This window comes from Trachinotus anak, unplaced genomic scaffold, assembly GCF_046630095.1.
Source record: "Trachinotus anak isolate AG129_WGS33_773 ecotype Australia unplaced genomic scaffold, CSIRO_AGI_Tana_v1 ptg000002l, whole genome shotgun sequence".
NCBI classification, from domain to species: domain Eukaryota; kingdom Metazoa; phylum Chordata; class Actinopteri; order Carangiformes; family Carangidae; genus Trachinotus; species Trachinotus anak.
In genome coordinates this window covers 11,860,244-11,872,500 of record NW_027273853.1, presented here as the reverse complement: position 1 = coordinate 11,872,500, position 12,257 = coordinate 11,860,244, and the positions used below count along the sequence as shown (strand labels likewise).

The window sequence follows — 12,257 nt, the reverse complement described above, 5'->3', positions numbered from 1 at the left end:
TAGTTTCCACTCTCACGGTTTGTTAAGATCTGTTCTACACTGTGCCGGGTGTCATGCTATTTCATAACAGGAAATGTGAGGTGATGATGAACCAACGATCTGACCCACAAATACCCTCTCTGTAGGACTGCAGGAGTACAGATGGGATGACAAAGTGCAGATATGTGGGAGTCTGGATTTGAGAAATTTATACATATTGGCTTGAGGACAGCAGTGAATTGTCTCCACTGAATCATCCTCTTAGGAATGAATGTTAAATCCACAAAAAGGATACTTACCTTAAGTCAACAAGTCTGAACAGATAGTGCTGTCGCAGTTCACAGTGTTACTCCATACCTGTAAGATAAGGAAGTGAAAACACAAGTGAGCAACACAGTTTCACCACAAAAAAAAAAAAAAACAAAAAAAACAAGAAGTGGGTGGAAAGTATATGATGAGATTTTCAGTTACACGAAGAGTTTGTGAGCTGTCATAACTGATCTTGCTAAGCGGTTAAAAGGTCAAGTAAGGTGTGTGTGTGTGTGTGTGTGTGTGTGTGTGTGTGTACTGTCTCTGCATATGGTAACACATCAGTTGTGCTCGGCTGCAAACTCCTCAGTAAAGCAAATCTATCACAGATACAAGCAGCTCAGGGCGGGGAGATGATATGACTCTCTAACCCTGCCTCCATATAGCAGTATTGTTTACTCCACATAATCAGTTTTACCATCTCTCACCTTGACTTCAGTGTGTAATCCAATACAGCAGTGGATCAAATTACCATAGAAGCCATAGCTGCATGTCTACGTTAATCGGCAAACTGGCTTGTTTTGATTTAAATGAAATTATAATTGGGTGGTTTTTTTTTTAAAACATAACAGGAGTTGATTGTTGCAGGATACGTGCTGTTTATCCTCCCAAGAAATGAACCCGAGAAGACGCTGAGACCACCCACCTCGACCTGAATATGAGGGAGTCAGACTGTGGCCGCAAAGCAACGAGCCCTGTCTAACCAGATAAATCTCTGCTTTCATGAACCACATGAGAAGGTTCTACAGCTGCAGAACATTTCAGACTAGCGCAACTTACAATTTAAACATCAGAGAGCTGTGAAGAGGTGGAAATTAGGGATTTGGGCCTCTATGATGGAAAGTTGTGTGGCCACAAAAACAGGATGAGTGAGGGACTGGTATTCATCTGAACTGGGTGGATTAAACAGGGCACCTGCCCACGTCGGCAGCCTGTATTTCTTTTGTCTCTACAACAATCTTAACAATGTATAATTTTAGACACAGCTTGTCCACGTCATCAGCAACACACACCTACGCTGATCGTGTGGGGGAGTATCATCATCCGCATGTCTTCCATACAGGCCGAATTAAGTTAAGGAACGAAAGTTGCTGTTGGTTGGTTTTTTTTCTTTCCACATTATTTTGATTTATAACTGCAAGTCAGGCTGCATTGCACTAAAAATAACAGAGGAGCAGAAGCAGCACTTGCGGTTCTGTGATTGTATTGATTTTGATATGTTTGTGTGGCTTGGGGCGTATTTTATCGAGAGCATTAAAATAACAAAGGAGATGGGCTGGAAGTTCCCCATGTATACCAATCAGAATTTATAAATTGCTCCATTACCTTTATTTCCCTTGGTTACTCTGGGAACATTAGCAATTATTCTCTCATGGGCTTGGCTCATAAAACTAATAATCTGGTGATTTAGTGCCTCGTGGCACAGTGCACCCAGTCTAGCCCACTCTAATCCATTCATCTTGCCACCTATTAGTTTTATTTTGGAGGGACAAATTGCTTTCCAAGAGAAAATGGGTCAATAGGTGTCCTCTATTAGAAATTGCTAACAATGTAACCGTTTTTTTTTTTTCTGTGCATATGTGTTTGGTAGAGTGGTGCTGCCTGATAATCATTCTATTTGCATACTGGGAGGTTGCCTCAATTATCTTTCATGGGCTGCATGACAAATTGCAAATAGCCAAGGTTATATATGCAATACTTAATTTATTCTGTATTTTCTTCTGAGCGAGTTTGTGTGTGTGTGTGTGTGCATGTGTTATTGGTCTGTGTGCATGTGTGTGCATGCCTGCAAATGTATGTGCACATGTGTATGCGCTGCAGAATGAAGTCAACGCTGTTTTATTTTTTTATTTCTTTTCCTTTGGTGTGTGATCATGAAGATGGATGTCAGGTCCTGTGAGCTGAGAGGACTTCTGCTGCATGGTGGCTCCGTCCCGCTGTCCCATTAGCAACTCCCCGGGGAGACAAAGACCTGGAATCTGGGGAGACAGACCCAGATTAGCTCATAAATCACTGCCCTGGGGACCAAGGCAAAACAGTGACATCATCACTCTGAGACCCTCTGTCCTGTGATCCAGCTGACTGTGCAGTCAGCAACAGTCGCTTTCAGCTGATATGAGCTGGCAGCAGACTGTGGTTCAACACATTCCACCCAAAACTTCCAGGGTTATTTAACATCGGTATCATTTTACTAAGTTTGTCATTTCAGTGACTTAATCTGTTTAATTTGTCTATGAAACAGCAAAGTTAAAGTTTATTTTCTTTTTCCATGTAGAAATGAACCAGTCATGCAGTTAAGTATGCATTACAAACATTAGACAGCAGATATGCTTGTGATTGATAGTTGCACACACACATTCACTCTCATGCTGTCACAGTACAAATCCTGCAGTGTTACTGCTGCCTGCTGTAAAGTAGCTGTTTGTGAGGCCCAGTGTGTAGTTGGGTCTGTAATAAGGCCTGTGGATCCCTCCCTCCCTCCCACATACACACACTCAGAGGTCTGTGGTCACACAGCTGGCCCTGTCTGGCCAACCACTCCAACCTCACCACTTCCCCTCTCTGGGTGGGATGACAGACGCAGGGAGCAGGGAGAGAAGAAGGGAGGGGGATGGCCTTCCATTGGTTGCTCCCCAGATGTGGCCTGTCTGTCTGTCTAGCTGGAATGTACTGTACATACAGTAGAGGGATAGAGAGACATTTAGACAAACAGGGAGGGTGTGTTTATGTATCCCAAAATGAACCTCTCACAGTCTCATGGCACCTTTGTGGCCGCTGGACCAAAGAGGGCCTGTCCCACGTCAGCTGGTCTGTTCTTCTGTCAGGACACACACCTCCACACAGCTGTTTATCCAAAGTGAAGCATGCTGTCCACTAATATCACTATCCGTGCACACAGTGTGCAGCTGACAGTGAAAACAAATGCTATGGGGTGAATGTTTTGGACTAAATGGAAGTTGACAGTTTTAATTCCAGTTCCTCTGGGGACTCACTTTAACTGGCTGAGAGGAGCCATCTCCCACAGTACACCCCGGTCCTGCTTTGTTAGTCCATGAAGGGTGGAGAGGATGCATTTGTCGCATGAGGGGAGTCATCATGGTCCTCCAGCGGCTGTCCTCTGTCCCCAGCAGGCTCTGCTGATGTAATCTGCCAGACTAAAACTTACATTTACACAGGATCCACAGATGAGATAAGAGGCCCCAAGGCCGGCTTATCTGCTGCTATCAGTGGAGAGGAGCCGAGCCAACTTTCCTTCTCCTTCTCCCCCTGTGTCCTACAGCTCTGTTGCTCTGTCAGACTGCAGCAGATTTGTGTAATGACATCAGAGGGAGACTGAGGCCTGGCGACAGTGGCCCAAAGGCGCCCGAATCGTAAACCTAATTGGTGGCTGTCGCAAGTTAACTACATAGCAAATTTCCACATTCTCCCTGCGCTGCTTTAGTATTTGAATGGCTGTGAGCTGGGAATAGCTATTTTAAACAGCTTGTATCATTTGTAAGCAGCTTCTGTATATGGCTGGGTGCATGTTGTTGAGATGTATTTACACTGATTATTTAAGTATTTCAGTAAAATAATTTTGCTATACCTGTATTTTGGCAATGGTAGGATCCATAGCCTTTCCTCAGCATGTTGCATGTTAACTTTACCTTGCAGTGAGGTTTCGGGAACACAGGGAAAGGTAACTAGGGCATAATGAGGGAAATGATGTGCACATTTATGAAGGATCTTTGGCTTCTTTGCCTGAGGAGCCATTATAATGATGTGTTGGCTGTCTTGGTTACACAGCCATAGTCACTGCACGCAACCACAGTACCTCTGCCGGAGGCACCCACTACGCCACCACATTCAAAAATACTGTGTTTGGCCCAGCCAATCAGCTGGCTCCACGGCCCAGGGTTAAGCAGCTTCCCGACCTCAAAGCAAGGGGTCAGTGTGGAGGAAAAACATCACACAAGAGCCACAATTGCAGCCCTCAAACATGAAAAGTCTCTTTTTATTTTTGACAGGCTTCCCACTTTTAATGGCCGGGTCTACATGCTGCATAAACAAACAGTGAGGCTCGGTCTGCGCAGGCAGCCAACAGCGGTGGCTTTGGTGGTGAGTTGGATTACAGGCTACGATGGAGCTGTGGTTAAGATGGCACACACTGAGCTCCACTCAGACTCTGTGACAGTCAATCGAGCTCTCTCCCACTTTCTAACAGTTCAGTGGTGGCTGCAGCATTTCCAGATGTCAGAGCTGTGGCTTCTGCAGGAGCCAATCCACACTGTAGGCTCAGTTAGGTGTAAAATATTTCCTGCATATGCTGTTTAATATAAACTGTGTTGACTTTATTTCTTTATACACTTAATAAAGAACAGTTTACTATGTGTAATCCTAAACCTCATATCCTCATATCGCAGTTTTTTCCTGCAGAGTAGAAATATAGTTAATCTTTTGCTTTAAATGTAAGTATCCTCTGTTTTTGATTACGTCAGCTTTTAAGAGGGTTTGTATCATCATATAAAACTTAAATGCAAAGTCAGGAGTTCCTGGTATGCAATAAAGTTATATCTAATCCCCCTTGTCACATACAGCTTGTGTGTGTGTGTGTGTGTGTGTGTGATGGATCTGCCTGTGTCTGCTCCTCCTATTCCTGCTGCAGCACCTCCTCTTTCCAACACTGCTAATGACAGTGAGTTTAATTAGTGCCAGCAGATCTCCCCACTAACTTCATTAACCGCTGTCAACAGGCCAGGCAACGCTGCACATAAACACAGCTCATTATGACTCTGCCCTATCTTTTGTCTCCTCCCTGCTCCAGAATCCAACACTATTTATCTCTATCTATCTGTCTCTTCATATACATATATAAATCTCACACCATAATGAGGGTCCTCTAGTTTGGATGGATAGCAAGCTGTAAGGTCATTTTTCACTCCCTGCGCAGACTGTGAAGCAGCAAAAGCATGCAAACCACAGGCTTTTGTTTTAGTTTCCCATTAAAAGGTGGAAGCAGCTGTGATTTGGCGTGTTCCTGGTGGAAAATCCAACATTTGGCAGTTATTATCCAAACAGTAAATGTGATGGTTCATATCAAATGAGTCTTAATCATGAGACAGTAAATTGGAGTCAATCAGGCTGTTGAATAGATAGTGGAAATTCATCATGTGTGTGAAACCCATCTCATATTGATTTATTCTCTGACCCATAAATCTAGAGCATAGCACTATTAACTTTACAGCTCACATCAAAATGCATTGACTGACCCCTGCACAATCTTTAGCAACACGATCAATTTTCCCTAATAAGGATCTGTGATGCTCTGTGTAGGTATGTGTATCCCCAACGGTGGTTCTGGCAGTGGAGTAGAGAAGTAAAACTGGGCCAGTAAATCCAATCTCAGCCCACAGAGGAGTGATTTATGAGACTGCACAGGGTAAGCTTTCATGACTTCACTCTCTTTTCTGGAGAGAGCTGTGTATGTAACTGACATGTAAATGTGGTCATTTGCCTGGTCAATTATCCTCCATCCTAACTCCATTTGGCGGGCACCGTGCAGTGTTTCAGCACTGTTTAGCTGCTGATAGAGAGATAACCCCAAGCCTTGTTAGATTCCTGACAGGCGCGGCTTGTCAGTCTGTGGTTCTGAAACCTCCCTAATCAAAAAATCTTTTGGAGTGAGCCAGTGGATTCTGCAGGCGTGAGCATCATCAAAGCCTTTCATGTTCCCTGGCTAAAGGGAGAGACAGTGAAGGGGAGAAAGCTTCAGCAGGTACACTGTGCTCTTTGTTTACCCTTTCTCTTACCAATCTGGTGCACAGATGGCCAACAATTATTTCTCTGTGTGCGCATTGCCACTGGCGAGCCACCAGCTTTTCAGAGATTGGTGTAATCCTTTATTATTTATGATTGTCTGGGATTTTTGGATCAAGATTGAACACAATCTGTTGAATAACTGAGAGGAGCAGGAGGCAGCAGAGTGGAATGAAATGCAAACAAGGAGAGTGGAAACGGAGAAGTCAGGGCATCCATAATGAAGATGTGATGCTCACTGTTAGTAGAACTGCTCCTGAATCCAGCACACTTTAATCCCATTAACACTGACTAAATATACCATTTGTTTTAAGCTTGCCAGTGGTGGTGTTTATGCTAATAGCCTGGCCGCTCCAGGCGATTTCAGAAGACTTTTGGAGGGCACCGGCTAATAATTAGATTTAATAAGGAAGTCAATTTCTATCCTCATTTGAAATAAAAATAAGAGGCTTAGCCTCTCATAGGACAGGCATTAATTTGTTGATTTGGTCTCGCTTTCTCTCTCAGGGCTTCTGTCTCCATAATTCTTTAACCCTTCTGTGCCCTTGTTTAGGGAACAAAAATACACTCAAAGCAATATTCTGGAGACCATACGCACCTGTAAAATCAATCATTCTGATATGGAAACATATGAATTGTGAAAAATGTTGGAATGTGATTAAGTACATTTATTTTACTTGAATGCAAAGTTGAGATACTTGTACTTGATACTTGTATTTCCATTTTCTGCTACTTTACACATCTATTCCACTACATTTCAGAGGGAAATATTGTACTTTACTCAGCCAACTGCAACAGTAAATTGCTGCTCAAGGGTTAATGCATCAGTAATGATAGCATTATATTATACTGTGTAACATTTACTGTACTTTTACTTTTGATATTTTAAGTATAGTTTTCTGATGATACTTAAATACTTTTAAACTATTTCTATAACTGTATGCATATCCTTTTCAGTGTCGCATTGATCCTTTTCCTTATGTACAGTGGGGGAAGAAATAATTAGATCCTTTACATAAAAGCACCAATACAACAATGTCAAAATGCTCAATTACAAGTGAAATTCTTGCATTCAAATGAGTACAAGTACAGCAACAGCAACGTGTACATAACATATAAAAGTAAAAACAAATTGTAGAAAAATGGCAGCCTGGCTTTTAATTCTGATGCATCAATGCATAACCAGCACCTTACTAATGTAGGCTATGAAGTATTTTATGTAGTGTTTTATATAGTGTTAGTGTTTTTTGGAGTAAAAGTTGTTTATTTTATGACATGTATATAACTTTACCTTAGGCTTGTCCCTCTGTTTTTATGTAAAACCAGAACCTAGAAATGAAGTAAGTTAGTAAGTGAAGCTGCCAAGCACATGTAGTGGAGAGGTGTAAAATAGCATTAGCAATGCATATGCTCAAGTAAGTAACAAAATGGTACTTGAGAGGATGTTCTCCTCACGATTGCCTAAGTAAAGGATTTTCCTCCACCACTGATTATGAAGTGATGTGTTTAGGTGTGGGTGTGGAGTTGCTGTTTGCTACAGTACTTAGGTGCTTCTGTTCTGACCTTTCCTGTACAGCAGAGCTCATCATCCCGGTCGACTGCTGGGCTCTCCTCTGCCAGGCCCATGAGCAGGGGTTCCAGCTGGAGGAGCTCTCTGATCTGCTGTCAGACGGCAGGCTCACTCTCCCCTGCCCTGATAACTTCCTCAGCTCTCTATTATTCTCCTCTACCCAGTCAAGCTTTTTTTTTCTCCCCACCATCCCCTCACTCTGTCTCTCTTTTTCAACTTAATAATGGAATCAAGTACCCCTCCAGAGCACGCAGAAATGCTGGCTGCTGGTGAAGGAATCATTTTTGAGCGAGCATGTGTCAGTCAGCAGGTATAGGAGCACTTGTGGAGTCAATTTGGCATGGAGGAGTAGGGCTATATTACTGTGTGCCGGGGAATATGAAATGCTCCTCAGTGGGGCAGAGGTGTTGAAATGCAGTATATGAGGACAGAAATCTGCTGTCTTCTGAGGACATTGCTGAGATACTACACGGCTCACATTGTCATTAGTTAAAAGGCTGTGTTTACTCTCTGATAAATTCAGCTCAGCTCTTACTTCTATGAAGTTGCTTCATCTCATTTCTCACGGCTGAGATTTCCCCCTGCCGTACACTGGTACATCTCTGTTTGATGTAAGTGAATGTAATGTTCACCCTCATGAGACACTCAGTCAAACACTTCACAGACTCTGACCTGAGGAGCAATTGCACTTTTCTTGCATCGCTGTTACCTTGACAACATATTTTCTTTCGAGACAGTCATGTGAAGTCATTCCCATGCCATGTGAATGCAATCACGAACCATAACCGAATTTAGGCCCAAAGAATCTTTTTAATCACATTAGCCATTTAGAAAACTGGATTAGAGTAACAAAATCTTTGTTGAGCAGCTCAAGGCCTTTTCAATGAACTTGTACCACTTGATCCTCTGATCAGTTTAATGTTGACTCTTTTCATAGTGCTTGCGTCCTGAATTATGGCACACCTCCAGAAGGAGATTGCGTGCAGAAATAATTCAGCACGCAGACTAGCTGTGAGCCTCTTGACTGTAACTTGCTTTAATCTGCAGTTTGTTGTCAAAATAAAAATGTGCAGCAACCTATTTCCTGAGCGAAGGGGATTTTGAACAAGCTCTGATACTTGATTATGCAAAAAAAAAAGGAGTTTAAAGGGGCTACTGTGTGCCACCATCACCTCTCTGAAAGCAGGCTGCTGAATTGAAGTGGATAAGTATGTATGTGGCAAACCCCCAGCTCAGCTGTGTTCTGTGGACGCAGAACAACAATAACGTCGCAAGAAAACAAGTTTGTGTGTGAGGATGAGGCCGTGAGGAAGTGTTCATTTTCAGCCGTGTGAGTCCTGCTGGTTCGGCAATGAGATGTGTTACAGATTCAATGCAGAAGAGAATTGCTGAGGTTTTCTGTATCTTTAGAAACACTGTGTATCTGGATGGAGTGGGGCCGTAAAGATGAAGATTAGTGAATATTAAGAGCAGTGTGAGGAATTAAAACGCTGTGATTTATATGACTGAACTTTAATTGAAAGATGAGGATGTCACGGTTTCTGGTCACATGCATAGGTTAACAAACCCAGCCAGTGAATGCTAAAGACAGTTTTATTGTTACCCTGAGCCTTTTTTTTTAATTGCCTTGTGAACTTTCTGGATACTAAAATGTGCTGTCGATTTCATCAGCTATAACAGTCGGGTGAAATGAATACACTAAGTTGTGGTTTGCTTTCACTTTTGGTTTCTCCTCCTATCGTTGCTCAAGCTTTTGTATGTATGTTAGCATGTTAAAGCACTGACTGAGTCGTTTTTCTACAAACCGAATCATTTTTTCTCTGAGTAAATTTGAAATAAAGCCGCAGAAGAGAAGAATCTTGGCAAATATTATCACATGAAGAGCTTGGCAGATGAACTGACAGTACATGTGTATATTTTAATCATTATTTTTCAAGATTCTGTACAATGGGTCTAATTTTAGTGTATTATGATTTTACTGATGGAATCTAATTAACTGTGAATACTGTTAAGTGTGAAGAACTTGGAATATGTTGTGAAAAGGAAAGTCACTCAAACTGTAAAACGTTTAGCCCATTTTTGAGACATAAGACAGTTTTCTGACATGACAAGAAATGAGTGTGAAACTGATCCTCCAGGAAAAGAGCCACGGTTTGGAAAACGCATCTGATGGACAGGTTGAGCAGTCTTTTGAGAGTAAAGGAGAGTGGATCATTTAAATTTAGCAATACGCCAAACGAGTGACTTCATTTGAAATTAGAATGACAATATACTGCATGTCTGAGCGCCCCAAGTTTCTGATCTCTGTTGAGTTGTATTTGATCTACTATCACATGTTGTTTTTTCCAGGTTTAAAACCCCAATAAAAAGGTGAGAATATAAAAACAACGACAGCTCTCTGTTTAAATGTTTTAACTTACGTTCTACTGAGTAACATGTATCTAAGTAAAACCACAAACTCATTAAGCGGCCTCGATTCGGCAAGGTTCTGTGTATTGCTATTAATGTCTAAATGCTTATTTCAATCAGTGAGAGACTGCTGACAGGAGAGAATATTCATTTTAGAGTGGCAGTCGGCTCTGTGTCCTCCTCTGAGCTGAGAGCGACAGCAGACTCCTGCTGAAAACATCACCTTTTTGTTCTGAGACACTTTTTCTCCTTTGATAAGGACTTTCATCCTGTTTGCATTGATTACTGCCTGATGAGTCATCCTGATAATACAGTACTGGCAATTCATCTTTCCACCGCACACTAGGCCCTCTGTTGTATGGAATGTGTGTGCGTGCGTGTGTTTTTTGTGAATTTCTGCCTCCTGCCTGTGAATGACGTGCCCGCGCCACGCGAGCATGTGTGTGTTTGTTTGTGAACGTGCGGTATGTAAGTCTGTGTTCATCTCCTTATATCCAGCATGCCAGCGCAGTGATGCGTAAGTCATGGCAACACAAACCCCAGCCTTTGCATTAACAGGGCCCTCATTTTCTGCTTCATGAACAGGGAAGGAAGGCTGCATGAGAGAGAAAAATACCCAAGTCATTTATTAACTGGAAGTCACATTAATGAGCCAATACTGTGTGATCTCCAAATACATCCAATATGGGTTCAGGATAAATAGTTTCAACGTAATGTAGATCTTTGCCTCGTTCTCAGGCTGCAAAACTCTGACTTCAAACTGTACACCTTAGAGGACTAACACCAATTCTTCCACAGAGATGCACACAGTGCACGGCAGAGTTATAGTTACCTCTGGACGGTATGACCCCGCAGTAATTGTTCTGTGGAAGAAACAAAATATTTGCTCACTAGCTGTATCTGAGCTATGGGGAGAGTGAGTTGCTACTCCGTTCAAAGTGGCAGGAGGAGGACAATCCCTGCTCTGTCAAGAATTAGAGCCACCTCTGCAAATAGGCCAGTGTGTAATGCCTGAGGGTGGGAGTTTCACTGAGGCTGGGGTTTCCGTGTAAATAAACAGTGTGGGGGTCTCAGTGGGCGGAGGGCCCCCTCTCCCTGGGGTTTGGCCTGGCCTTTTGTTGCCTTTAATCCAAGCACTCTCTATTGAAAAGCATGAGGGGGTGCCTGGCTGAGATTAGCCCGCCAGCTCTTGTGTGTGCTTGAGTTTCTCACAGACTGCCTCCATACCTTTGGAAATAACACAGTTATCCCACATCCTCAAGGTGGTTGAGAAGAATGACAAGTAAGACGACTGCTGGGCAATCTCAGACCTGAACATGACAAAGTGACCTTAGCATCCCCAAAAAGCTACTGCTGTACTCAGTGTGAAACATGGCTGGCTGTTTTAGTCACTTTATTGGCTGAGTTTTATTTCATCACAAGACAACCTGCGCATGATAAAAAAAAAATTCACAAACACAAATATTCAAAAGAGGAAACAGACAGAGAAAAAAAAAAAGAATTAAATACAACATGAAACATACGCATAAGAAAGACAAAACAAAGCAAACAAAGTGTTTTTCATAAAAAATTATGCTTTTTCAAATTTTACCCAGCACACTGAAAAGATGTAGATCCAGGAGCACCATATCTTTCATGTTGATGTTTCATGTTTCATGTTTTTAATTTTGACTAGGCCTTGTATTGTACTTGTGTCGGCCTCTAGTAGTCTGGTGCCTGCCCATTGATACACGACTTCCTGATAAATACTGAACGCTGTTTGAAATGTTTAATGTTTGAAAAGGTCCTGCACCATGTGTTCTTTTATTACAAATCATCTTATGTTGTGTAATCTGTACATATGTTGGCTGTTTGGTTAGTCTGTTCTAACATTACACAGATCAGACTCGATTTAAATTAGCTTTACTGGCACGACTATAATCAGGGTTAGTATTGTATAAGATTACATGTTATACATGTCTTTTGTTAATTTATCAGCTTTGACTGTGTGTGATACGTTGAAAGACTGGAGATAACATGATTGGTCTGCCATTTTTATGCATCTGGTGTTGTTTTCCTTCATTTCACAGCCTTACTGTCACAGCTGACAAACAACATACAGCTAATTTAAGTCTTCCCTTTTGTGTCCATCATAAAAACAAGAAGACACGTTTCTCATGTTTTTGACCACATCACATCTATACAACATCCCGTG

General features: G+C 42.1%; 1 long non-coding RNA gene across 1 annotated transcript in view; it reads right to left on the bottom strand.

Moving 5' to 3' along the window:
• Positions 1 to 810, bottom strand: part of LOC139627137 (uncharacterized) — a 2,175-nt gene extending 1,365 nt beyond the window's left edge. Inside the window, exons 1-2 of the long non-coding RNA XR_011692502.1 lie at positions 717 to 810; positions 279 to 336 (exon numbers count right to left, since the gene is read on the bottom strand). This is a non-coding gene — a long non-coding RNA (uncharacterized lncRNA). The remainder of the gene's footprint in view (positions 1 to 278; positions 337 to 716) is intronic.
• Between the last annotated feature and the right edge of the window lie 11,447 nt (positions 811 to 12,257).